The following is a 27,648-nucleotide window of genomic DNA, read 5'->3' on the forward strand; positions in this document are numbered from 1 at the left end:
TGGTTTTCCTGCTATCTAGTAGTAAAACCATGTTAAGAAACTATTTTAAGCAAAAAAAAGATTAATTTAGGTGTTCCATTTCACCAAGTAAATTACTAATAAGAAATTCTGATGTTTTAGAACCCCAAATTTTGGCTGTTGGGAACCAGAGCAGCTTCTGTTTGCATTCTTAAGGTCGAGGATTACCAAGCACAGTTCCTGGTTTTCCAAGATGACATGAGAAGATGCTTTGCCATCTTGCAGGAAAGTAATGACTAATTTTGAAAATGAATTTCTTCTCTGCTGCTGTCCTTAACCACAGACACAGTCATTTGAATGCTTTACAGAAAGGCTCCAAGCCTCCTCATGTTTCGCCTTTTCATTGTGCTGCCGATCATTCAGAGGGCAGACTTGCTCCAGACAGCTTTAATTAAACTGTACTGAAGATGCAGAAAGATGTCAATGGAAATGATCCACAACATGAGTCCAAGCATGTATTTAACAGTATTCCGTCTGGTTCAATCACCTTCTAGCATTTCAGTGGCTTTACAGTCGCATTGCAAACACTGGATGTGTGTATGTATTTTTTTAATCCATCCCATTAGTGGCCATATGCTTGAGCTTCAATGGATACACGAACGGTCTGCAATCTGCCAGGGATTTAGGGACATCAATAATTTCTGAATAGTCCTGTTGGTCCTGGTCGAAGGGTTAAGTGCTCTGCACATCAGGGGCACCTCTTTGGGGATTTGAACTCTTAGTTGACTGTTAGGAACCTTATCCCCTGTGAGGTTTCCTACTACATGCTGCTTGTCAGATGTGTCCAGCTGTAACTGGGAAACATTATTAGCTCTGGGATTAAAGATCTATGTTAAGTACTGACAGAATTGTGTCTTTGAGTTTAAGAATTTATGGTGGCAGCCACATCCCGTGTTAAACATCTTTTCCCCTTTTTGTTTTTCTTTCATGCATTCCTTGTGAAAAGCTAACCTAGTGTCCTTTTGAGAAAGTGTTTACATTTAACACTTATTAATAGAAATTGCTGGCAAATTATATTGTGTCAGTCAAAGCGAGAAGGTATGTTACTAAAACAAGAGCAGTGTGACATGAAAAGCTTTGTTTCTCAACCCTAATTGGAGGATATAGAATGACTTTTGAAATTTAACTTGTATTACTCCTCTTGAACTGAGATTTCTCAAATACTATTGCTCTTATACATATAGCAACATGAGTGTGTGTTTTAAAAGCATATACATACATATAAGCTTTTGTTTCATGTACTAACTTGTAATTTCACATGTGCCCAATCTTTGTCTATTTTGCTTGCTTACTATTGTAGCTCCTGTACTTGCTGCAGTGCCTAGAAGATAACACTTAATGAATCTTGGCTGGCTGGCTGGCTGGCTGGGAGAAACAGGAGAGAGGGAGGAAGGGAGGATGGTGTGAGAGAAAAAAGGAAGGAAAGAAATACTTGGAAAGATAGTTTAGTCTGTCTGACCTACATGTAAGTAATTGGTCTTGGTAATACTTTTCATGAAGCATTTTGGCTGTGGGGGTGGATGTTTAACAATAAAACATATTTCAACAGCTTTAGTGGATATAGATTTCAGAGATAAGTACATTATTCTAACATATAATAGCAGGACTTAGTTTCCTTATTGGATAGATAATAGTAACAAAGTGTTTCATGAAGACAACTGTCCTTAAGATTATTTTTTCTCTAACCCCTAACTTTGTATGATTTGAGCAGAACTGAATACACCCACATAGACCTCACTGAAGATAACTATCATTAAGCCAAAAAAAATTTAGTCTTCCTCTCTTTGAATGTCCAACTGATCCTAAAGATAAAGATAATTCACCTAGTTTGCAAGGGATTTTCTACTTATATTTCTTTCCAGTAATTCAAGCATATGTACCCTGAAGTAGTTTTATCCATCCCCTAATTGTACCCTAGCTGACGTCTAGAAGGTCCTTTTAAACTTCTTAACTGCACAATGAGGCCTCAGTGGACACCTAGATTGTGTCTGCTTGGGAAAATGCCAAGCGCTAATGACTATTTTGTTTAATGTAATGGAAACAGAAAGTGCTTGGCTTCTTCCCTGACTGATCAATGCCCACTTCTGTTGTTTGAATGTATCTGTACATTCTAAATTCAAAAAGAAAGGTCGCAAGAGGGCAGAGCACTTAGCGTCTGCACAAGGAAGGACTTAAAATTCAGAAGTTCTGTCTAGTTGGTCCCAGTATAGGCTGAAATGACTAGTCTGTAATGCAATGCCTGCTCCTCTGTGCTCAGAATACCATTCTTTCTTTACACCCACCCAAAGTCAACAATCTTTAGTTTTTTCAATGCTAATTTCTTTGCAAAAACTAATATGAGATAGAATTGTGCTATAGAACTCCAAGCCAGACAAAATATATACTCCTAGTATTTACTAGGTTACTATTTTGTCATTATTTTTTTTAAAGATTTATTTATTTTTATTACAAAGTCAGATATACAGAGAGGAGAGACAGAAAGGAAGATCTTCTGTCTGATGATTCACTCCCCAAGTGAGCCACAATGGATGGTGCTGCGACGATCTGAAGCCGGGAACCTGGAACCTCTTCCGGGTCTCCCATGCGGGTGCAGGGTCCCAAAGCTTTGGGCTGTCCTCAACTGCTTTCCCAGGCCACAAGCAGGGAGCTGGATGGGAAGTGGAGCTGCCGGGATTAGAACCGGTGCCCATATGGGATCCCGGGGCACATTCAAGACAAGGACTTTAGCTGTTAGGCCAGGCCGCCGGGCCCAATTTTGTCATTATTTTATTATAAAATATTTGGCGTGTATCTTATTTACTTTTTCATGAAGCTCAAATTACAACATGCCCAACACAAATCTAAGAGTAAATTATTAAAACTCTGTTTTTTAAATTTATTGCAAGATTTGTTAAAAAGCCAAACCTTGAGCAATTCAGTAGCCCAACTAGATCAGTAATGTTTGAGTGAAGAATAATGATTTCAATGTGATACAGATGTTCTACATAGGAATTAGTGAAGAGTACAGGATGCTTCACTGAGCCTTATCTGGTTTGATACAGAATTCTCTTTGGTTAGTGGTTGTAGTCTATAGCTCACATTAATGTACTAGATAATTTTCAAAACAAAGTATTTCAAACTACTTAAGAACTTAAATGAGATTTACCTTTCATTTAAAAGCTTCTCAAGTTGAGAATTTTTTAAGGAGTCTAGGAAGTCTAAGATTTAAGAAATCTTAAGAATGCCATAGGTTTAGCATCTCACTTTCTCTTCATTTATTTCCAAGCCAACATCTTGCTTGATCAAACTAATTCATGCTGTTGGAGATGATACAAGTCTCCTTAAGTCAGAGTTTAGAATAGAAACCTTACATGACCTTTAATAATTGTTACTTTGCTAAAGCATTCTAATTCCTATACTAAGTTGCTTATTACACCAAACATGAAGTCCTTTGACCCTCGGAGTTCAATATTGATCAGTCCTTCTTCCATCAATACTGTCCTAATTGTCAACAATTTTCAGTGTTGAACAAATTCAGGAATAGATAGTCTCAATCCATGCACACTGAAAACTTTCAGTGCTGACACATTTAAATTTTTACCAAGTTTGAGAATATGCTTGTTTATATTGTTGTTTAATGACTGGAGACTTGGCATCATTGTGAATTTACCATTAAAGGTCATTACAATAAAAAGTTAGCTATAAATACATGTATGGAGACTGGGCTTATGTTAAAAGCTTTACTGAATGGATACTTACAGAAAATAACAAATTCAACAAAAGTGGCTGCTCCATTTTTAATGCTAAATTCATAAAGATTATTTTAGAAAGAATATCCAAGTGATCACTTGGATAATGCAATAGCAGGCTCTTGTTTTTTAAGCTATGTTATTTTTCAGACTGTCAAGCATGTATCAAAGAATTATTATCTTGGCAAAATTTTTGAATATCAGTTCCATTTCTTGATAATTTAAAATTAAATTCCAATTAGAACTAAAGGTCATTAATCTAATGTAGCAACTTTGTAGCAACTTTATGACAGTTTTAAATAGAAGAGGATTTCTCAGCTTAGAATTTTCTATTGCACTTAACTCAGGTGATACTGTGAAAAAATTCCACTTTCCTTTTATATTTTCATTATTTTATAAAATCTATACTTATTATTTTTCTGACCCCATGTTTTATCTTTCTAGTTGGCATCATCAAATGAACAGAAAATGCTCTCTGATATTACTGATTATGTCATTTTAGGTTTTATTTTAAATATTTCTGTGGAGTTGCTTGCCTTACTTTTTTAAGTAAATCTTTTCATTTCCAGATCTAAGGAAAGAAATTTTCATTTCAATCATGCTACAAGTAAAATTCCTTCTAAGAAGAAAAACCATGACAATTAAGGATGCAGCCTATATTTTAATATTACTTTCATTTTGTATGATGATGGACAAGTCTCTAAGCTAAGCATATTGCAGGAGCAGACACTAGGAGTTTAGGGTGCCAAACCCATACAAGACACAGGATCTTTATCTTATACCACCACTAAAACACACTAACTTTGCAGCATTACCTACACTTATTCAAAAACTATGGATTGTGCACCTATTCTGTGCAAGGCCAACAATGAAAACCTCAGCATTTATATGTTTTAACAGTCAGCACTGGAGGAACAGATGAACAAGACAGCACCTGTACTGGTAGTAGTAGCCATATTCCCAGAGGAGAAATTACACACATGGCATACTGAATCAACTAAGTACTAGATCAATTAGCACTCAGATTAACTAACTAGAACCACATCGCTCTGCCTGAGGAATGAACTAACCTCGCCACCATTCTGAAATGTCTACATCTTTTTGATGCAAAGCAGGGGTAAGGAGTTGAATGCTGTAAATCATGGCCCTCTTGCTAAACAATAAGACCCCAAATAAACCTTTTAACCTAGGCATACACTTTTGTTTATTTGTTTTGCTGTTATAGTCCAAACATACTTTCTGTCAACACAAACTGTCTGACCTTTTAACTCCTCCCTGGAAATGTGTAAACTCAGTTTCTTCTGAGTCACATGTTGAAACACATCAATGGCCTGATTTCTCTGGTACATGGTTTACTGATTATATCATCATTGCGATTTCTTCCTCACTAACCTGAGGAGGTATTGAGGACAGTCGTATCTGTCATTCTCCATTGCTTCATCGTTAGCCCACTTCAGTCCATGTAAAAAGAGCCAGGTGCATACTGAAGGTTTTACAATTTTTTTTTGAGGGCACAGAATTTAGTATAGAACTCCCTTCGGTAAAGCACATTGTTTTCCTCTGTGAAGTACCATGCATGCAGTTTAAATGCATTATCTTATTTAATCCTCACAGTCATTTTCTAGAGGAACAGAAAGTAAAACGACTTAAACAACATCATTCTAAGCTGCAGAACCAGGACTTGAACCTAAATAATATAATAGAAACAATAGAATATTTTTCTTAACCATTTTGCTTATACTTCTTCACCAAGATCTGCCTTTCTTTAGCTAAAATTGTATAATCAGGCCCGGCGGCGTGGCCTAGCGGCTAAAAGTTCTCGCCTTGAAAGCCCCAGGATCCCATATGGGCGCCGGTTCTAATCCTGGCAGCTCCACTTCCCATCCAGCTCCCTGCTTGTGGCCTGGGAAAGCAGTTGAGGACGGCCCAATGCATTGGGACACTGCACCCGCGTGGGAGACCTGGAAGAGGTTCCAGGTTCCCGGCTTTGGATCGGCGCGTATCGGCCCGTTGCGGCTCACTTGGGGAGTGAAACATCGGACGAAAGATCTTCCTCTCTGTCGCTCCTCCTCTGTGTATATTTGGCTGTAATAAAATGAATAAATCTTTAAAAAAAATAAATAAATAAAAATAAAATTGTATAATCTATTTTTATTAGAATAGATTCTAGAAACATAAAAACTAACACTTGGGTACAATGGAAGACTTCACTTAGCATACTCAAGCTAGAATTAGAGATCAGTGGTATGGATATTCTCATTTACCAGGCGGTGCATCAGAGCAGAAAATGTGGTCATCAGAGTGTCTGCCCTTTCAGACATTAAGCAAACTCTTTCACAACATAACTGTTTGAATGCATGTTCTGCAGTAGACTTCAACTTCCCGACAAATATCATATGGTTTCATGGAACTATCTGAGTAGGTGTAATTAGGCCTTATTTTACATAAAGGGTAAATGTGACTTTCATTATTCTCTGTGACATATAAACATGAATCAACAAAGCTTCTTCTTGACATGTCTCCAAGGGATGGCATTTGTTTTAATTGATCTCATAACTTGTCTATAATGCTGTGTTCCATAATTGGTACTATTTTGATTGAGGAGAGAGAATGCTTGAGAGAATGTCCTAGATGTCAGTTTTAAGAATGGGCTATCTGTCACTTTTAAATACCTCTGCACACCCAGTCAATCCATTTTTTGGCCCCAACACACTCTGGCTAACAAAGATCCTATGAGTGACCATTTTTGTCTATTCTTAACAAATTGCAACAATTACTTGCTATTAAATGTCCATTAAATTGGTGACAGAATTTTTCCAGGATTCTGGACATTCATGGTACTGGCTAACTTTCAAAGACACAATTGATGGAAGATCCCCTAAGTTTTCAGAAATAATAGACTTTAAACATCATTTGGTGGGGCTGGCACCATGACACAATAATCCAACCCTTTGTCTTCTAGGGAAAACATCCCAGTTGGGTTCCATTCACATCCTGGCTGCTCTACTTCCCATCAACTTCCCTGATTGTGGCCTGGGAAAGTAATGGAGGATAGTCAAAAACCTTGGAACCCTACACCCACATGGGAGACCTGGAGGAAGCTTCTGGTTCCCGGCTTCGGATCAGCTTAACTCTGGCCTCTGTAGCCATTTGGGGAGTGAACCAGCAGGTGGAATATCAGTCCCTATCTCTCTCTCCTTCTCCCTGTAAATCTGCCTTTCCAATTAAAAAAAAAAAAAATATATATATATATATATATATATATATATATATATATATATATATCTTTAAAAGTCATTTGGCAGACAGAACCTGGTAGACTGGAAGAGAGAAGACACCTGAAGCCTGAGTGAAGATGTGGAGATGAAAGTTTGAAAAAAACGTAACAGCAAAAAATAAAGGAATCCTGAGAAAACAAAAACAGAACACACTTGTCTTCTTTTTTTCCCTACAGAATGCAGTGAACATTCTTTCACACAGTGTTCTACCTCCTCTCCAGTGCTTCAAGTCTTCTATGCCCCTGTGAGTTTTTTGGCCTGCCATTACACCATAGGCTTTCCCCACAGCACAAAATATGCATCAGTCACAATAAGCATATTTCCACAAGTACATGGCAACAGTTTGCTCAGTTTTTGAACCCAGACAACATTTTCTTTTTATCAAAACTTTGCAAACACCTCCATCCTCCCACTTTTGTTTACCAAATGCAACAAGTATGAAGTGACTTTTCTCTGAGCATGTCTGATTTTTCAGCATCTTCCTTAACATTCTGGCCTTTTCTAGGGGGTGTAAAAGCCTATTTTAAAAAAACAAACAAAAATAAAAACACAAAACCCCAAAGCTCCCCTCCCTGGCTCACGTAACCATAAACTGAATCAAGGTTTGTTTTCATTTTGGCATTCCCAAAGCTGCTTTGATGTTTAATAAAACCACTCAGTCAAAAAAAAAAAAGCCTATTTTAGCCATCCTTGCATGCTGAAGCACAGAGACACCCTTCTACACGGGGCTTTTTTGGTCTTGGGGGTTTTTGTTGTTGTTGTTTGAGCTGTGTTGCTGTGCCTAGGAATCCCTGTCTCTTCATGACACCATTCCTCTCTTATTCTTACTTTTAGAATGTTCTCTATAACAATAATGGCAATAACTAACAGTTACTAAGTAGTTCCTAAATTATCTAAATTTCGAATCTACATCAATTTGCTAGGGCCGCCATAATAAAGTACCACAAACGTTTGTTTTCCCACAATTCTAGAGGCTAAAAGTCCAACATCCGGTTGTCAGCAATTAGCTTTCTCCTGAGGCCTTTCTCCTTGACTAGTGGACAAACGTCTTATTGTGTCATCACATGATTATTCTTCATTGTGTGTGTTGTCAGGGTTCTTCTATCCTGTTCTAATAATATTATATTGGATTAAAACACTCTCCATAGGATTTTGTTTTATCTTAATCACCTCTTCAAAGGCCCTCTCTTCAAAGACAATCACATTCAGTGTACTAGAAGTCAGGATTTCCAGCATGGATTTGGATTGGAAGTGGAAGATGTACTTCAACTCCTAACAATATTCATTATCTTATTTAGTCTTACACGCAATAGCTGTAGCCACCCTTGGCCTCTGTACTGTTTTCATAGTGGACGTTTCAAAAGATGGCTATTCTACATCCAACTTCAATTCTTTCAGCCTCTGTGGCCTAGAAATTAGGCCTACTTTGGAAAGGAGCATTGTTCCTTAATGAGTGAATAAAACAATACTTCCATGATATCTTACAAAGTGTAAATTGTCAAGAGCTGGGCCTTATAGTCTGTGCAAGAAGGATAAGGTAGAAAAATTGCCCCCTTTCCAACACCTGGAAAGGAGGAAGCCAATGGACCTTGTCATAAGCTTTTTTTTTTAATCATTGTAATCATTAAATCTCAAGGTAAAAAAAAAATATATATATATATAGCACTCAGCGAAACAAATACTAGTCCAAATAAAAATGAAAACAGATACTTGCTTCCTAATATATCAGCCTACTTTCTGAGACTTCAGGGCCCACAAAACATCCATTGGCATCAATGGTTCTTTCCATAGAAAGAAAGCAGTAATTTGCTAGCTTTTCAAAAACATATTAATTGGACCCGGCGGCCTGGCCTAGTGGCTAAAAGTCCTCGCCTTGAAAGCCCCGGGATCCCATATGGGCACCGGTTCTAATCCCGGCAGCTCCACTTCCCATCCAGCTCCCTGCTTGTGGCCTGGGAAAGCAGTTGAGGATGGCCCAAAGCTTTGGGACCCTGCACCCGCGTGGGAGACCTGGAAGAGATTCCTGGTTCCCCGCATCGGATTGGCGTGCATCGGCCCGTTGCGGCTCACCTGGGGAGTGAATCATCGGATGGAAGATCTTCCTTTCTGTCTCTCCTCCTCTCTGTATATCTGGCTTTCCAATAATAATAAATCTTTTAAATCTTTAAAAAAAAACAAAACATATTAATCCTAGGCCCAACTCAAATTGTTGTGTGCTAGCATGTGTCTGAGAGAGCCTTTTCAGATCCTTCACAATCTTCCTTTGTTTCCATTTTCATCAAGGATAGAAGACAATCCTTGGGCAATATGAAGAAAGTGTGCATTTCAGGATTCATTCTTTTCTACTGCTCTCTCATAAATCTCTCTTATGTTCTGCCCAGAAAAAAAAGCAATCACATGCAATCCAATGTATCTGAGTTTCAGGTGGAAGACAGTGAATGCAACATGGGCTGTGACCAATGGAGTTGGTCCAAACTCACACTTGCTTCAGAAGGAATGTATTACATCGTGTCTTCTTACTGAAATGTTAAAAAGCAGGGGAATGGTGCAGAGATATGATTGGAAGTGGAGAATAGTTTTGATACTCCGGATAGGAAGGCTTGTTTTGGAAATGTGTTTGGGGATTCCATAGCTATTGGTCCAGTCCTTACAAAGTTGCTGGTTACTTTCTCTCACCATTCTCAATTTCACTTCTACAAGGTCTTACCTGAAACAGTTACCAATAATGTGGTGATGGCACTTATGTATATAAATAAATGAAAATGGCTATTAAATGTTTTGAAAGTAGCACAGCCATCATTTCACACAACTTGTGCTAGTATTTTCCCTTGATAACTTTCTAGATCTGTTGCCAAAGAGTGTTTCCAAAAATTTTTGCAGCAATATATGCATCCAAAACATGGTAACAATGAATCGACTGTGACAGGAGAGGGATGATTGTCTTTCAAGAGTTGAAATGTAGAGTTTTTTCCATGAGGTACAGACACTCACATCAGTATTTTAATTGGCAAGGGCTTATTCTAGGGATACACAAACATGTACTTGATTTATGATCTGAAGTCCTTTAAAATGTATGTGAATCAGTCTTGTTACTCTGATTTAACTAGTCACATCTTCTTTCCAGAATAATTTAGGATTTTGTGATTGTAAGTAGCAAAGTTAGTCTGTGCTGATGATTATTCCAGAACACAAGGTGTGTTAGAAATCATTATCACTACACAAGATTGTAGACAGTTATGGAAAAGCGAAACTGTTTCAAAACAAGCCTTGATTTTGCTCTTGCTTAAGGTTATTAGCCTGTGAAAAAATCCCTAGTAGCTTATTTTTTATGCATCTTTGTTTTATTTGCAAAAGTTTACTTGGTAGTTCTCACTCCTCTTCCCATCTCTCCTAAACTGTCTTCCTGTTCATTCCCTAATTGTTAGTCAGTAAGAGAAATGGATGGAGCAGACTACATGAGTAGAGCTCCCAAAAAGCAGAAACGAAAGTCCTAACTTGATCCTGAGATCAAGTTAGAGTCCTTTCCATACACGTGGCTGCATCACTGCAAAATGAACTGAACTGATCATCCTAAATAGGTTAAAAGATGACATTGGAAGGCTGTAGGCAGAAATTATCTCATTTTCTCTTCTCACTAGTAATATAGTCAGCTGGTTCATGTGTTGATTTGTTATACCACATAGGGCTGACTCACAGCTTCTGCTAGCTTTCTGAAGTCTTGATAGATTGGAAGTTGACTTTCCTGGGATCGGGTAAGGAAAGAGGTCTGAGCTCCTCTCCCTTAAGGACACTCTCTTCAATCCATTATCTCCTCCCTGTGTGCAATAGCTTAGTTCATCAAAACACCATGATTGAATAAAACTTTTATTGCAGAGAATGAATACACTGATTTAATAAAGGATTTATACTACATGGTACATAGTTCCTTAAGTGAACACTGAAGACCTAAAATGGGAAAACTTTTCATTGGTCCAAGTTAAATATTAGCCACTTCTACAAAAATAAAATACCAACCCACCCGATACTCTTTTTAAAAATCTGCTATAAAAGCATTTAGCATTTTCCAGCTATTTCAAGCACCCCTGTTTCTCCTATCATAAGTATGTCGGGCATCAGGCACACAGATTATAACCATAGAAATCTGACTGCTTTATGATGATGTTTTTATATTTTCATATTTTGGGCAGACTAATCCAGATTGATACATTAGCCTGGTTTTCAGAGATGCATCTTGAAATTTTGTTCTCTACCAACTTTTTCAGCTTTTCCCCTTTTAAATTCTAGACGTGCTAAAATCTAATCAGACAACAGAGGCGGGGGAGAAAATTGAACGCTTATGTTCTGTCACTCTAGTGTCTCTTCCAGAGTCCACCTCCTAGAAGGAATTATGTGTCTGTTGTTCCTAATACTAATTTTGAAAGATTTTTTACTTCTAATCATTCTTCCTTCCTAAGTTCGCTAGGCACACTGGTATTTGTGTTTATAACCTACGTTGAGAATTACATGTTGCTTAAATGTTTGATAACTCAAATCAAACAGAAGAAACAGTTGCATACTTTTGACCAAAAGACAAAAAATGTTTTGGGTTGAAGCTACAAGGGGACCAAGTGAGACTGTCTTCTGTGATGATTATGCTTCTGAACTTTGGACCAGAGAGTCCACTCATCTTCTCTGAGTTTCTTTTTGATTTGGCATCAAAAGGTGGATCGTATCACAGCTGATGAGGAACTTTTAACTGCTTGATTGAACGTGTTGGCTTCCTCCTTTAAATACTTGCTAGAGGTGATGTTGGGTGGTCATTCCCCAACCCCAGGTACAGAGGCAGTTGGGAAGCTAGGTGTGGCTTCTCCCCTTATCTCCCTCCTCCCCCCAGACACAGGAAGAAGAAAAAGAAAATGTGGAAACAGTGTTCTCATCCACTTTCCCCTAGTCAACTATGTAAACATTAGCAAAAATAAAATTAAAAAAAGAAAACACAAAAGTAAACATAAAATCGTTAGAAGTTTGAAAGCAATGTAGATGCTTCTAGTTGGTCTGCTATACAAGTCATTCATCAGATACACTTCAGAACAAAGCAGCTATCAAAGATTCATTAGAACTAGTTTTTCAGACATTTGTCCAAGGTGCATAAGTGGATTTCAACTCCAGAGATGGGAAATGGCAGAGGGCTTTATGGATCGAGCGTCAAGAAGACAAGAACTGGAGTCTTGTGTCTATTGCTGACGGGTTTAACGACCACAGTGATGGTTATGACTCACTCTTAACTACTCCTCCTTCTGGCCTAAACCCAGAAATATCTGTAGAGGATTTTGACCTTCTAATAAAACAGTCCTCAGGTGGTTCAGTAGGCAACCATAAAGTTTAGCATTTATAAACATGAAATTATCTTTCCTGGATACATGTTGCATCCCCCATGATAACTTACCATTTAGCCTTGTGTTAATTCCTTACAGAAGAACATTAACTAGACCTTTGCCCATAATATTGCAGTAAACATCCTTCAACACATAGATGTTTGTGCATTTGGAGGGAGAATTATTAAAAGTGTTTTTTCTCTCTATCTCTATCTCTATCACTCTTCCTCTCTCTCTCTCTCTTTTTCAAAAAGTAGGTGTGTTCAACCTAAAGTTAGGGAAATTTTAGGTCTTGGTAAACAACACTAGTAAGCCTCTAAAGAGGTGATACCCAATTTATACGCATATAAACAGTGGATTTACCCACATTGTTTACTAGCAAGTTACATATATAAATTTTTCATAATATGATCGCATAGGCACATGGATTAATTATTTTTATGTTTATAAGTCTCAGAAGTAAAATATGGGATCTCATTTTAATTTTGCAACTTTTATTTTAAGCAAACATTTTTTCATATTTAATACTACTCATTAACTGATACATACCCTATTTTATATTTGGCAAATTATTTGGCCTTTTATTAACTCTTTGTAAAATCAGAACTTTTGGAAAACCATTCTAATTAATTTTACTCATGAGGGAGTAAAGCTTGAAAAATTTATGGCAACTGGCATTAGGGCAGACTTCTTTATCCATAGCTTCAGTTTCTGCATTTTTATTTACCCGTGGCCAGCAATAGTCCAAAACTATTAAGTGGAGAACTCTATTAACAAGCAATTCATACATTTTCAATTGCTCATTGTTCTGTAAGCAGCATGATGAACTTTAACACTGTCCCACCAGGATGTGATGAATCCCTTTGCCCACTTACCAGCCATATCACTTATCAGTTGTGACATCACAGTAATTCTGTTCAAGTAAACTTTGTTTTACTTAGTAATGGTCTCAAAGTGCTAAAGTAGTGATGCCATTCTTTCCAACATGTCAGAAGAGAAGCTGTCAAGTGTTTCCTTTATTGAAAACTGAAAATTCTTAGTAATGAAAGAAAAGAAATCCTGGGTGTATACAGCACAGAAACTAATTTCTATAGTGAAATCATACATTAACTTCTATTATGCTTTGACAGTATAAACAGTCATTTACTATTTATTATTATTGCTAGTCTCTTACTGTGTTTGATGTATGCATCAAATTTTAACACAAGTTTGTAGAGGGGAAAAGCAGAAAATATAGAATATATAGAAATTCCAAAATGCTTATGGAATTAAAAGGTAATTTCTCAACCAGAGAGGGTATACCTAAGAAGCCATTGAACTTGACTGGACAATAAGATGCTGGACTTTATGTTTGGTATATGCTTGCAATGTGGGAATCTCAACTGAACTTGAACTGTGGTTATGCAACAAGGTGGAGGAATCCACCATGGTGAGAGGGTTTGGGGAGGGGTGGGGAGACTCCAAGTACCTATGAAACTATGTCACATAATACAATGTAATTAATGAATTAAAAATAATAAAGAAAGAAAAAAAGGTAATTTCTCGTGCAAAAATTTTTAGAAGATTTATTTATTCCTATTGGAAACTCAGATATACAGAGAGGAGGAAAGACAGAGAGGAAGATCTTCCATCCACTGATTCACTCCCCAAGTGGCCGCTATGGCCAGAGCTGCGCTGAACCAAAGTCAGGAGCCGGGAGCCTCCTCCAGGTCTCCCATGCTTATACAGGGTTCCAAGTCCTCCAATGCCTTCCTAGGCCACATGCAGGGAGCTGGATGGGAGCCGGGAAGCCGGGATTAGAACCAGCACCCATATGGGATCCCACGGCGTGCAAAGCAAGGACTTCAGCCACCAGGCTACCACACCAGGCCCATGTAAAATATTTTTAAAGTCAGTACATATATTTATCTAGAGGAACTGTATAATGGAGGCAAGCATACTGTGAAGTGAAAAAAGAGTGCAGTATGCAGCTTTAATCCTGAATAAAAGATGGATTTCCAATGAAACTGTTACATACACCTTGACAATAGGATGCTTGCCTTTTTACCATTGTCTATACCTACAATGTCATGACACACTTAAATAGAAGAATGAAATACTTATGACTTGTCCAAGAACTATATTATTGGGCCCGTCGCCATGGCCTAGTGGCTAAAGTCATCACCTTGAATGCACCAGGATCCCATATTGGGCACAAGTTCTAATCCTAGCAGCCAAATTTCCTGCATGTGGCCTGGGAAAACAGTCGAGGACAGCCCAAAGCTTTGGAACCCTGCACCCACGTGGGAGACCTGGAGGAGGTTCCTGGCTCCTGGCTTCGGATCACCGTAGCCCCGGATGTTGCGGCTGCTTGGGGAGTGAACCATCAGATGGAAGATCTTCCTCTCTGTCTCTCCTCCTCTATGTATATCTGACTTCCCAATAAAAATAAATAAATCTTAAAAAAAAGAACTATACTATTGATATAATATAGAGGAAAGCAGTAGAGGGGAGGGAGAATGGGAAGGGTGGAAGGGGAAATCCCTGAGTCTAAGGAACTATATTATGAAAAACAAAAACTTTTTTAAAAGAGAAGAAATGCAAATAAATAAATAAATAAATAAAGTTAATACATAGTTTTTTCCTAATATGCATTTGATGATTCCCTCCTATAGGTTTCAGGACAGTACTATCCACAGTTTCAAGCACCACCAGGGGTCTTAGAACATATCCTGCAGATAAGAGGAAGGCTATCACATTAACGAAAAAAGGGCAAAAACCTCCCCAGGTATAAACAGCATAAAGTCCTGGAAATGTATCGCCTGAGCTATTACCATAATAACCATTGCAACAATCCATATGGAAAGCAAAAAGCAAAAGAGTCCAAGATGTGATCTCTGCCCTGAAAGGAGTTCACAGTAAAGGGCAAAAACCACACTTCTACAGAACACTGAGCCAGAATAGGGAGCTAGTGATACAGACCTTCAGTGCTCTAGGAATTCAGGAAAGACAGCACATCTCCAGCTGGAGGGCTTGAAGAACGTGCTTTAAAAGAAAACATGTGTTTGAAAAGGCAGATCGATTCAGAGGCACACAGGTGTAACGCAAGGGAGAGGCAGTAGAAGCAAAGGTAAATGGACTAGAGGCTTGTGAGGCGACAGAGAGCTCACACAGGAAAAAGTGCATTGGGTCAAATGAGTGAAGGCCTTGGCTACCTAACAAGCCTTGGATGTTATGCTAGAGGAGCAATCAAGTGTATTTCAGAAGAGCATTAACAGAATAAAAACGGATTATTAGGATGATAATGTAGGCATGTGAAGAATGAATGAATAGGAAAGAATGTTGAGAAAGGAGATAGCTAATCCATTAATAGCTTCTGAGTGAAATAACAAACTCAAAGGAAAAGTGGTTCATATATTCTTCAATTTATAATACATTAAGCTGCCACAAAACTAGTGCTACATAATGGAACCTGAGGAAATAAGCCTTATCCTAATGCAGAATTCTCTTTGTATACCAAGCACTGCAATATACATGTGATGCAATTTTCATAGACATGTTACTATTTGGAGGATCGTAAGCCTTTCCTTGTTGGGTCTGGAATTCATACAGGTTTTTCGTGAACACCTGGAAATTCCAAACATGCTATCATTGTTACACATCATTTGTCATCCTCAGGAATGGCTTTTGTTTACTCCCACAGTTTGGAAAAATGGGACGATGGGAGAAATGACTCAGAATAATAGGAAGAAGGTGTTGAATGTGAGAGAACTAGCAACTCTTATTTTATTTCCTTTGCATAGTGCGAAGGGCTAGTTAACCAATCTGAGCTCCGTGCACTGTACCAGGTAGCAGTAGTGTTTAACCAATATTCATCGCTGACACTCATAGGATGTGCCAGGAACTGAGCCAAACATGGGACCGGTGTTTATAATATAGAGCTAGGTTTTGTTCATATGAAGCTGACACCCTGATGGGATACATACAGACGAGTCCAAACCCTACTGCTGGTCCTAACTTGTGACAAGGGCTTGAGCTATTCCTTTTGAAAGCTTCTACACAAATATATAACTCCAAATTGTTCCATCTCCAGTCTAATTCATGCATTCCTATGTTTATCTTCCTTTGTGACCTGAGGAATATAATACACTTCTGATGGACATAAGAGAAGAGAAGAAATTCGGATAATAAATACTGACAACCTTGCTACAAAATACCAGTTGAGCAAGTGGCTGCAGAGATCATGAAAGAGTAAACATGGAGTCAACCCACAGCATTGAAGAGAGACTACAAATGTCTTAGTAAACATAACTTCTAATGTGAGTAATAAGTCTATTTGTTGGCACAAATCCCAGGTGCTAGGAGAACTTAGAGAGCCCAGTACAATGGCTCAATTAGCTAATCCTCCCATTGCAAGTGCCAGGATCCCAAATGGACACTAATTCATGTCTCAGCTGCCACACTTCCCATCCAAATCCCTGCTTGTGACCTGGATAAGCAGTAGAGGATGGCCCAAAGCCTTGGAACCCTGCACCCACATGGGAAGCCTGGAAGAAGCTCCTGGCTCCTAACTTCAGATCGGTTTAGCTCCAGCTATTACAGCTACTTTGGGAGTAAACCAGTAGATGGAAGACCTTTCTCTCTGTCTCTCCTACTCTCTGTAAATCTGCTTTTACAATAAAAAATAAATAAATAAATCTTAAAAAGAACAAGAGATAGAATACTTAGAAGGCATCATTTGCAGAGGAATTAGTTTTCCACTGTCCCTCAAAGAACTGGTGACATTGGAACAGGTAGAGGAGGTAGGTGGTGTCATAGTGGAGGCTAAGTCAGTGACAGCTCTTCCAACTGTCATTTACAAACTGATGTATGCAGGAAGAGTGGTTCTGGGGGTTCAGACATGGGCTGGAGTATCAGGTTCCTAATGCTTCAGTTGGTTTCTCTTTCTTGTTTCCTACATGGATGCGGGGGCCCAACGACTTGAGCTATCCTCTGCTGCCTTCTTGGTCCATAAGCAGGGAGGTGAAGCAAAAGTGAAGCAGCTGGAACTTGAACAGGCACCCATATGGGATGCTGGCAACACTGACTAAGGATGAGCCTGTGATACCACTGCACCAGTCCCAGATACTATTTTAAATAACTTTTCAATGTTACTGATTTACTGTTCCTACTATCCATGTCAGGTAGGTAAACTTATTATCCCCACTTTGGAGTATATGCAAAGCAAGCCAGTGACAGACCTGGCCTGTCAGTCCACCAGGTTCCTGTTGTTTCTCACACCCTAACCGTAACCCTTACCTGGAATTGCCAAGACTGACCTCGACGTATGCAGAAAGCTAGCTCATGCTCACATTCAGACATGAGCAACATCAGCAGTAATTCAGGCTCTGCCCTCGGACCTGAGAGGGCCTCCCTAAGAGGTCGTTGAATTTGGTCAATGGGACGCTGGACTCTATGTATGGTGTATGCTTGCAATGAGGGAATCCCAGAACAACTTGAGCTGTGGCTATGCAACAGGATGGAAGAATCCACCGGGGGTGGGGGAGGGTTTGGGGTAAAGGGGGGAGAATCCCAGTACCTATGAATTGTGTCACGTAATACATTGTTATTAATGGAATAAAAATAATAAAATTAAAAAAAATTTTTTTAAATTCTTCTTACAGTCATAGAAAGCAGTGATGCAGGTAGTGCTTAAAATATTCTCCTAAAGGTTATGCCCTGACCAGACACAGGTAACCACCTTGTGAAGCTCTAGGGAGAACAAGAGTCACCACAGGAAGCCAAATCATCAGCCACAGACTACCCTAGTCCAGTACAAAAAAAAAAAACAAAAACCTGCAAGTTGTACTTTTAATATTCCATGGACTGATTGCACCTTTCTGTCTGCACTTTATTTTCTCTCTCTCTCTCTCTCTTATTTTCAAACATTATTCACGGAACACATAGAGATCTTAGTTAAAACTAACAATGCATTTAAAAACTTCCATGCACAAATGATTGCTACTTTGGCATAAAGAAACAGCAGACCCAGGCTTGAGTCTGTTTACTGAGCATTTCCTGATGTAAAGGAGAGCAAGCACAGTTAAGACAACATCGCAAAGCATCCTACAGAGAAAGCTCCTGTGCTTCAGAAGAGAAATGGATACATTAGGAAAAGCTTTTTTCCCTTTGATGTAGAATATGCTATCCTTTTTTGTATTAAAATGGGAGTTAACTTTAAATAAATAAAATTCAGCCTGTAGGCTTCAGAAAACTAATGTTGTATTTTGACAGTGTCATTTCTCTGATCCCTGAAAGCATTAAGGGAGTTAACTTGGGCCTTCATCATGATTTTCCTTCATGGTGTGGAGAGCACATTATTTTTTTCATCTCTGTTTTATTGATTTCCCCTCACTTCCTCCCACATTTCTCTCTGCCAGCTGTTCTCTCTGCCCCTTCTGCTCCCCACATGCTATGAGGAAAAGAGGGTTTCTCACTTCAAACCTGCTGCAGCCACGGGTGGGAAAATCTTCTACGCAAGGTCTTGAAAAAAAAAGACACGCCAAAGGCCCTAGACCTATTTCAGAAGATCAGAAGGAGCTTATTGTTGCTGATCTGAACCTGTGGGTTGAGGGGCAAGTACAGTTTACTGTGTCCCCTTCAAGCAGGACATGGAGCATATGAGAATGGTAGATGAACAAGACTACCTGTGTTCCTTTTGTGATTTTTATTTCTTGCAAAACAGCCCTCAGTGGTCCAATATCAGGGATTTGACCCTTCTAGAAGTTACCAATAACATAAAGCCCTGTTTTTCTTTTAAACACAGTTGAAAGAATATACAGAATCTTCAAAAAAATATGAGCTTTGTATCATATATGATAGCAAATGTTTCTGCTCTTGCAATGTCCCTTTTTAGCCACTATTAGTAGCTTCTCAAACGTATTATATTTGAAATGTGCAAGACACAACTAGAAAAATATTAATATTGAAGAGTTATCATAATTAGTGTTTCAGAATTTCTTGGGTATTATTAAGATGTTGAAGCTTCTAGTTTCTAGAGCTTAGATTTTATTACTTTGTTATTATTTTAAATGATGAAAAGCATTCACCAGAGAAACAGTGAGCAGTTAGATTTACTGAACATACTACAAGGAAGCAGTGGTAACTAGATCAGATAGGGGCTGACTACTGCTACTAAATTCAAGTTTTTGAAAAAGAGGCATGTTTATGAGTGTAGTGGTGATTCACAAAATTATATGCAAAATGTGTGTGCATATGCATATGTTTTTGCCCTAATGAAGGCTTGTTAGATTTTAATCAAATCTCCTGGGGCCTCTCCTGACAGCAAGAACTCCCAGTCAGCCTGTCTCACTGTCCTTCCCGCACTAACTCTTCCTTGCCTCTCTACAGTCACCAGTGACTTTTCCTTGCCTGCTGTCTATTTATCTCTTCCCAGACAAACTGTTCTTTTGTAATATGCCCAAGCAAGGTTGAGCAGAAAGAAAATAAGAGTAGCCACAGGTAAATGATTAGACTGTTGGGAACCCTGCATGAATGATCTCTGAGTTAGACAATATCACCTGACCAACCTAGCCAGGCAAGCTCCAGGTCTCCACCAAATTGATGGGGGCGGTGCGGTCATACTTCCATTTCACAGAGGATAACTTGAACATGACACTGTCAGAGGAAGGAGTGGATTGACAACTAGTTTTCTATTGCTCCCTACTTTTGTTCCCCAGTCTCATATTTACTTAGTCTTTTGGGAAGTTTTAAATTTTCCTTTTCTTATTTCTGTGTCCAATACCTAATTGATTCTCAATGGGACAAGGAGGAGGTATTGCTTCTAGCAGGATAAGATTTTCTGCCCTGCTGGATGGCTTAATTTTCATTGAGCACAGTGTGGTGCCAGCAGAGCAAAAAATACAAGATACAAATCCAGCTTTAGAAGTTCATGTCCTGGAATAGGTGCTGTGATTTAGTGATTAATGCCGCTGCCCATGATACCATCATCCCATAAGGGGACCAGTTCTAGTCGTGGCCATCCACTTCCAATCTATCTCCTAGTTAATGTGCCTGGAAAAGTAACAGAAAATGGTCCACATCCTTCTGTCTCTGCACCAGGAAAACGTTCCAGGCTCCTTACTTTGGATCAGTACAGCTCTGGCCTTTGTGGCCATTTGGGGAGTGAACCAGCAGATGAAAGACACTCTCTCTCTAGCTTTCAAGTAAACAAATGGTTATTTTAAAAAAAGGTATGTCCTAATGAAAATGTGTGACAGCGTCTCTAAAACACTATTTCCTCAACTAAAAAATATAGAGTATCACAGCTGTGGGACTTTCACAATCCTCCCAACTGGTAAGCAGCCCCAACACGTTCTCATTTAGTAACAACAGAGGCTACATACAAGCAGGCCATGCTTGTCTTATTCAGTCACATCACTATTTCCTAGCACAAGAAAGGAGGGCAGAAGGTATATTTGGGATGAATACATTTCCCCAGGGTCCTAGCGATGCGTAATTTTGCTGCATTTTGCTTGAATCTTTTTTTGAAGGATAACAGGACCCACATTATAAACTGGTGTGTGTGTGTGTGTGTGTGTGTGTGTGTGTGTGTGTGTGTGTGTTGTGGCTTTGGTTTACATGTATAATTCTTCTATCACATTTCTCTTATGTTGCTCTTCCCACATGTCTATAACTATTATCTCTCCTCCACATTTCCATAGTGGATACATTCTCCTGCATCTTTTTTGTTTAGAATGTGCCAATTTGGAAACAACAGAAATGTGTGAAGGGAAGCATGCCTGCAGGTGACAACGGGGAGCCTGTGCCACACAGGGGAGCTGGCCCTGGCGCCCCAGAAGCCTACACGGTCTCAGAGTACTCCTTTGGTGCATCCAATCTACAAGTAGGCAGCCAATCTAACAGCACACAAAATGGAAAAAATTTGTTTTTCCAGGGTGAAAATGTGCACTCAGTTTCCCCAAATAATGGCTCTGACCCTGAGGAACTCAGAAAAATGAGCCAGTTACTGAGCTGCCCACAGAAGTCTCGATCTGGAGAAAGGGTGCAAATGTCTTCAACAAGGTGAAGTATGCATACTTTATTTTCTTCTAGGTGGTTAAGTATTTTGCTCTTAACATAGAGCTTGCCCAGAAGACAGAGGTTATGTTCGTGGATAGGCAAATAGTAGGGAATTGAGGAATGGAATTATCAAGAGGGTGGATAGGTACAGAAAACAGAGATGGAAGAACAGTCACCTGTAGAGTTGTTTTCTAACTTCAAACCAAGGCAGCACGGCCTTTTCTGTCCATTTGACAGGCAATACTGCTATCTAGTGGCCATAATGGATACCAAATCTGAAACAAGCTACAATAGAAAAGCCTTCATTTTAAGGTGCTGGCCTCAGAATGGGACCTCTAAAGCTAACACAGAATAAAAGACATTCCAGAGGCCTGGGGAAATCATTCCAGCAAGCCTTCAGCCTTGGAGTTATTCTTTCCTACTCTGAAGTTCAGGAGCTTTATGAGACTCATCCTGTCCCAGAAATACAGAAAAATGATTTTGCCAAAGGAATTAAAGATATTTTTGACTACAGGCAGGTTGTACTTTTAACTTCCGGTGTTTTATGACTTCTATAAAATATGATAAGAACAGAAATGATTAAAACAAGAGAATACCCAATCGTATATCTCAAAAGTTGAACAATATAGAAAACCTCTTCAATTTGTATTTATTTCAGTTCTAATCAAATGACCTGTTGAGGGATGACTGGGTGGAGTCAGAAAAACATCAGTAGGTAAACAAGTGGTCTGTAACAAACATTCTCAAAACCAAGGTAAGAACTATTTCTCCCAACTACCACTAGATTTTGGTATATGGAACAGTTTAAAACCATGTGCAAGTCAGACATTTCTAGCTGCCCACCAGGGAGCAGCAATCTTTCACAATTTTAAGACCTTGCTGCTTCACAAAGGCTCTGTTCTGGGTTCTGAAGAGCAGCTTCCTACTCTCCTAGAGCTTACATTCAGGGGCTCAGTTGGATGGAAGTGTAAATAAATTGTGTGATTTCAGAGAAAATGCTAAGGGACTCTGTAGTATTTGTTAAGTAAATGGATAAACCAGTGAAGATTAGGATTCTCCTCTAAGATCACCTCTGTGCAGTGTGGCAGTCAAGCCATCTGTTTCCGTTGGCAAGACAATTTAGCACACTTATTCAGTCATTTGTACAACCGTTCCTATAGTATCTATTACATGCCAGCCAGTGCACCAGGCATTACAGAAAGAAACACAAAGTATATATTAAATACTCCAAAGCCTATTTTCCCTTAAGAATCAATTTCTGTTGCTCTAGTTATGTGATCTTCCACCAATTTTTCCCACTTTCTGATTAAGTTTAAATGCAACTTCATAGGGCCCAGTGCAATGACTCAACTGACTCATCCTCTCCTTGCAAATGCTGGGATACCATATGGACATCAGTTCGTGTCCTGGCTGCTCCACTTCCCATCCAGTTCCCTGTCTGTGGCCTGGCAAAGCAGTGGAGGATGGCACAAAGCCTTGGGACTCTGTACCCATGTGTGAAACACAGAAGAAGCTCTTGCTTTCAGATCAGCTAAGCTCTGGCTGTGCAGCCATTTAGGGAATGAACCGGCAGATGGAAGAAATCTTCTGTCTCTCTTTTGTGTAAATCTGCCTCTCCAAAAAATATAAATAAATCTTTTTAAAATGTAACTTCGTAAAAAGCTCTGTGTATCAGAAACTGTACAGAGCCTGGTGTTCCAGGCTTCCAACCTAGGAGACATAAGAAGTGATATTGTTCACAGGGCAGGTGGCTTCAGGTGGGATTTTGATGTTTCCGTAAGAATCTCATGCAGAACTACTAACAACTATGAAAGTTACTCATAAGGCATGACAGTAACTAACTCTTAAGCATGAGCACTTGGGTGACTAAATCACAGAACAATCTAGGCGTTTACCATTCTGACCTCTGTACGAAAAAGTGAAATATCAGCAAGGAGGAAAAGCACTTACTGGGAGTTATTTCCACAGTGTGGCAGCCCCATTCTCTCTGGACCCACAGCCTGAAACAAATGATTAGGACAACTGTGGACAATTACTACCAACATTTAGTATCTGTGAGGCAAACAAATTTCACCAGATCTGCAGTGCCTTTTCTTCTCTGAATCTCATACTACTCTGATAGGAGCCTGCTCTTTCTTACCAAAACATAGAACTCTTCCAGGTGCCTGCTAGACCTCTTCTTTTATCTCATTTCTTAAGTGAAGAACGCTTATTAAGCCAACAAAAATATTTAATTTCCAGTTTCAAATGTGTGACTAGAGAGAGCTAAATTTGAGTCATTTATCAGATTGGAAAGTAGAAAATGACCCAAATGAGAAGCTAGAAGGCCTGAAAAGCAAGAAAAACTTACGAGATGAGAAAAAACAGTCTATCTCTAGAAGCCAATTATAAAGCAAATTTTAAAACTACCACTCCTAACTAAAGAGCACATTGCACCTAAGAAGTGTTGCCAATCTCTTCTCTTCTCCTTTTTCTCTCTCTCCAAATATTTGGGTTCCTGGTACCCATGTGGGAGCCCACGGATGGAGTTCCTGGCTCCTATCTTTAAGCTGGCACAACCCTAACCTTTGCAGGTATTTGGGGAGAACCAGCAAATGAAAAACTTATTTCTCCTCTTCTTTCCTCTCCTCTCTGGTCTCCTCTCAGGTTTCTCTGTTGTTCTTTCAAATTCATCCATCAATCAATCAAATGTAAAATTATTTAGTAGAGAGTTCTTGTGGAGAATATCCATAGGTCTGAGATGGACACAAGCTACCATCTAACAATATTCTTTAAAAAAAAAAAAGGTGATCATGCAAATCTACTTAAAGTTGACAGGTTGAGGTTAGAAAAATGGGCCTGAACTCCAGTTGGTTTGACAAAGGACTATAATGCTTTCCTCCCTAACTCCATCCCTCCCTTGGATCCTACACATGTTCCTTCTCCAGAGATCAATGCAACCTCTTTGTAGCATGTTGACATATCATGCCTCTGTGTTTTAGTCTTGGCTAGGGAGCCTAAGAATTAGCAAATTAATTTTCTAGATTTGCCTTAAGTTTAATTTCTCACCATCCCCCTGCTCGAAGTGGTAAAAATGTTGTTTTTTGTAATTATATATATTATCATAGACCACCAATGAGTAGCAATGCAACTAATATAACCTTCACATTACATAAAAGTATTAGTGATTTTAATTTTGTTTTGACTGCTAAGGAGAACTGAATATGAGTTAAACTCTTCTTCCAAATGAAAAATTGTATCACTGCTAGATATTCAGTGCTCCAGGTAGAAGGCAATTCAGCTCTGATTTGGATATTGTGACATGGTGTGCTCCTGAATAAAGCTTGTATGTTGTGGGAGGAGCATGAGAAGATAAGCACTTTTAATGCAATTGCTCCTCCAACAGTCAGGACTAGAACCAGCACCTATGTGGGATTAGCCCATTGAAAGGATTAGCCTGTTGAGCCAAGGCAATAACCATTTTTATAACTCATTAGCATAGAGGGAAGAAGAAAACTACTAAAACTCAAAATGGTTTGACTTGTTGTTTTCAGTGTCTGTTTTGAAGAAGAGTTTTAATTCATCTATGACCTGGTTCTTGTGGCGCTGAAAGGTAGAAGACTTTCACCTACTGATCTATTTTGTTAAAATTTGTTCTGTATTTTCATTTTTACTGGTTTTAAGTTTTGCAAGACTTCTGCAGGTAGACAGACTTTAAACCTGGGTAGAAGATCTGAAACTATGTTTCCTCTTTTCCTGCCATGTTTCCTGCCTTTTTCTTAGGGAGAGTTGGGTGTCTTCCTTATGTTTTCAACTGCTCCTTCAGTATTTAGTCCTACACATTTCTTGTGGAGTTCTTTTGCTCTTTGCTTTTTGTTGCTGGGAAGACTCTTTGGCTTGTCAGGATGTGCCTCTGCAAGATGAGAACTAGAGAGAAAATTCTGACAAGAGAAAGTTTTTATTTGGTGAGCTTTCTCTTGTGAGTTGAAGTTCTTTCCTTATCTTACCCAGACGAGTGAAGGAGAAGCTTCTTGGATCTTTTTCTCTTTTAGCAAACTGTACACATCTGGAGCAAAATCCTCCTTTCTTATTTTTGCCATATTGTTTAAAGCTTTTAATAAAAACACAAGCAGCAAAGAGAAAAATTTATTTTTCATCCAGAGATGGTTGCTTCTGCCTTTGACTATAAAGAAATATTTAGGGGCAGGTGTTCACCTTCATTTGAGGTCAGACAGCTGCTTCTTTATTATACTGACAATTTCTGACTGGAGAGAACATTTGAAAAACACATTTCTAAATAGGAAAGTTGAGGCAGCTCTTAACTCCACCAACTTCCCATCCTGGTCTCCTCATGGTGCTGGTACAAGACTGGCAGGTTGGCTTCTCCCACATCTTTTTGCTTTGCCACTTTTTGATGGACCGCTGTCATCTTCCCATTTCTCACAACCCCACTTCTGTAGGTGTTTTGAATCTTTTACTTTACAAGTCTAATATCTCCGTGGCAACATTTAAATGGCATTTTGGTCCCTGACGGAATGAATAAATCATCAAATACACTTTGAAATTGAGAGCTGAGGAGGGACCTCACTTAGAACGCTCAGTGAGGTCCTGAGTGTCGCCGTGGAGAGGCATTTCATACAGACATGTTATGGTTCTGCCTATGACCTTGAAGGGACATAAGATCTCCATTTCCACTAGTCAAAGAGCCAGATATGAGGGCTCTCTGGGAGGAGGAAAAAATTATGAAGTCAATAATCTCCAAATAATGCTATGAGCTAGTTTTATTGAACAGTACTAGGTACTGTACTGTTTTTGTAAACATCATCTCATTCAATATTCTCATCAATACCATGATTTATTTTTCTTCTTTTGGCCCTGCAACTCATCTATACCTGAGAAGACACAAATGAATGTAGTAAACAAGAAGTAGATATGTACATACAATGTTTGTAGTAGCCATAAACTTGAAATAATTTGTCCAATAGTAGAGAATGTTTGAGTATATTTTTAGTGAAGAAAATATTTACAACATAATACTGAGTTTAAAAAAACAGAATTTTCTTACCAGAAAAAAATGGGGTAAAATAAAATGTAATATAATTGAATATAATAAAAATTAAGCACAGTGGGGCACCGGAAATCCAATCAGCTGACTCTCAAAGAAAACTCTCACTCAGTTTCTGGTCCTGAAGAAGCATTATGTGCATAGTTTACTGTGCTATTAAGCATAACACCTCTTGGGATATTGATGAGATCAGTAAGTAATTGGCAGTGTGATTCAGTATACAGATTGGTACCTTTGTAGAAGGAAAAGGAGGTTATTGTCAATACCCAGGGAATAGGAACACACCAGGACTATCCAGAGCAGATCAGGACATATGCTGACCTATCAACAGGAGACCCTGCAAACACTCACAGCTATGATTCTGATCCAGGTCAGAGCAAGCCCATATACAGATACGACTTGTAAACAAGTTCTGCACCTGTGTCAGAGGTGCACCACAAACAATTCCTACATTTTCCAGTGCTCTTTCTTTATGCTTCTCATCCCCTGACTTCCACTCATTTCTTCAAGGCAATGAGGTCATCCTTTGCTGAAAATCATGGAATACAGACTCTGTCCCATTGATATCCTCTCTAATTTGTTACATGATCACTGCTATCTGCAGTGCACTAAAAACAGCACAGGAAAAAAAAATAGATGCACAGGAACTCCATTAAGAGAATTTAGAATCTACGGAGGGCTGCTCAAAGGACTGAAGACAAGACAAAAAAAGTGGAGTGTTGAGAGGGACATAGAGGAAGACAAACTGTGCCACCCAAATTGTCTGTCACTTGCCAGAAAGCAAGCACAGAACTCTGATCTCAAACAAACAAATTCTGATTTTATTTTCTTCAAATTGAATAGAACACAGAGGAGAGAGATTCATCTACATCTGCCTCAGATCACATTATTAACCAGAAGCTTGCTATATCACATAAAATATTACACAGGAGCGACCAGGCTCATCAATTCATACAGATATATATGAGGTTCTAAGGAGTTGTATTTTCATAGGGTAGAAAATGTCATTTAAAAGCATTACCCAAACAATGTGTTAAATCCTGTTTCTTCACATTTTAATCGTAATTTCTTTGGCTTTGAATTACTTGGTTAACTAGAAACAAATGTCAACTGCTTTGTTCCAAAGAGCATAACACAGCAGAAGCCGTTTGTTACTTGTGTTGTTTCTCAGGTCAATCATGCAAATC

The 27,648-nt window shown here is 38.9% G+C and overlaps 1 long non-coding RNA gene across 1 annotated transcript in view; it reads left to right on the forward strand.

Annotated features, from left to right (window-relative positions):
* LOC131480552 (uncharacterized) overlaps window positions 1-20,587 on the forward strand; it is a 148,658-nt gene extending 128,071 nt beyond the window's left edge. The window contains exon 3 of the long non-coding RNA XR_009245624.1: window positions 20,458-20,587. This is a non-coding gene — a long non-coding RNA (uncharacterized LOC131480552). The remainder of the gene's footprint in view (window positions 1-20,457) is intronic.
* Window positions 20,588-27,648: the final 7,061 nt, after the last annotated feature.

This window comes from Ochotona princeps, chromosome 6 (assembly GCF_030435755.1).
Source record: "Ochotona princeps isolate mOchPri1 chromosome 6, mOchPri1.hap1, whole genome shotgun sequence".
NCBI classification, from domain to species: Eukaryota; Metazoa; Chordata; class Mammalia; order Lagomorpha; family Ochotonidae; genus Ochotona; species Ochotona princeps.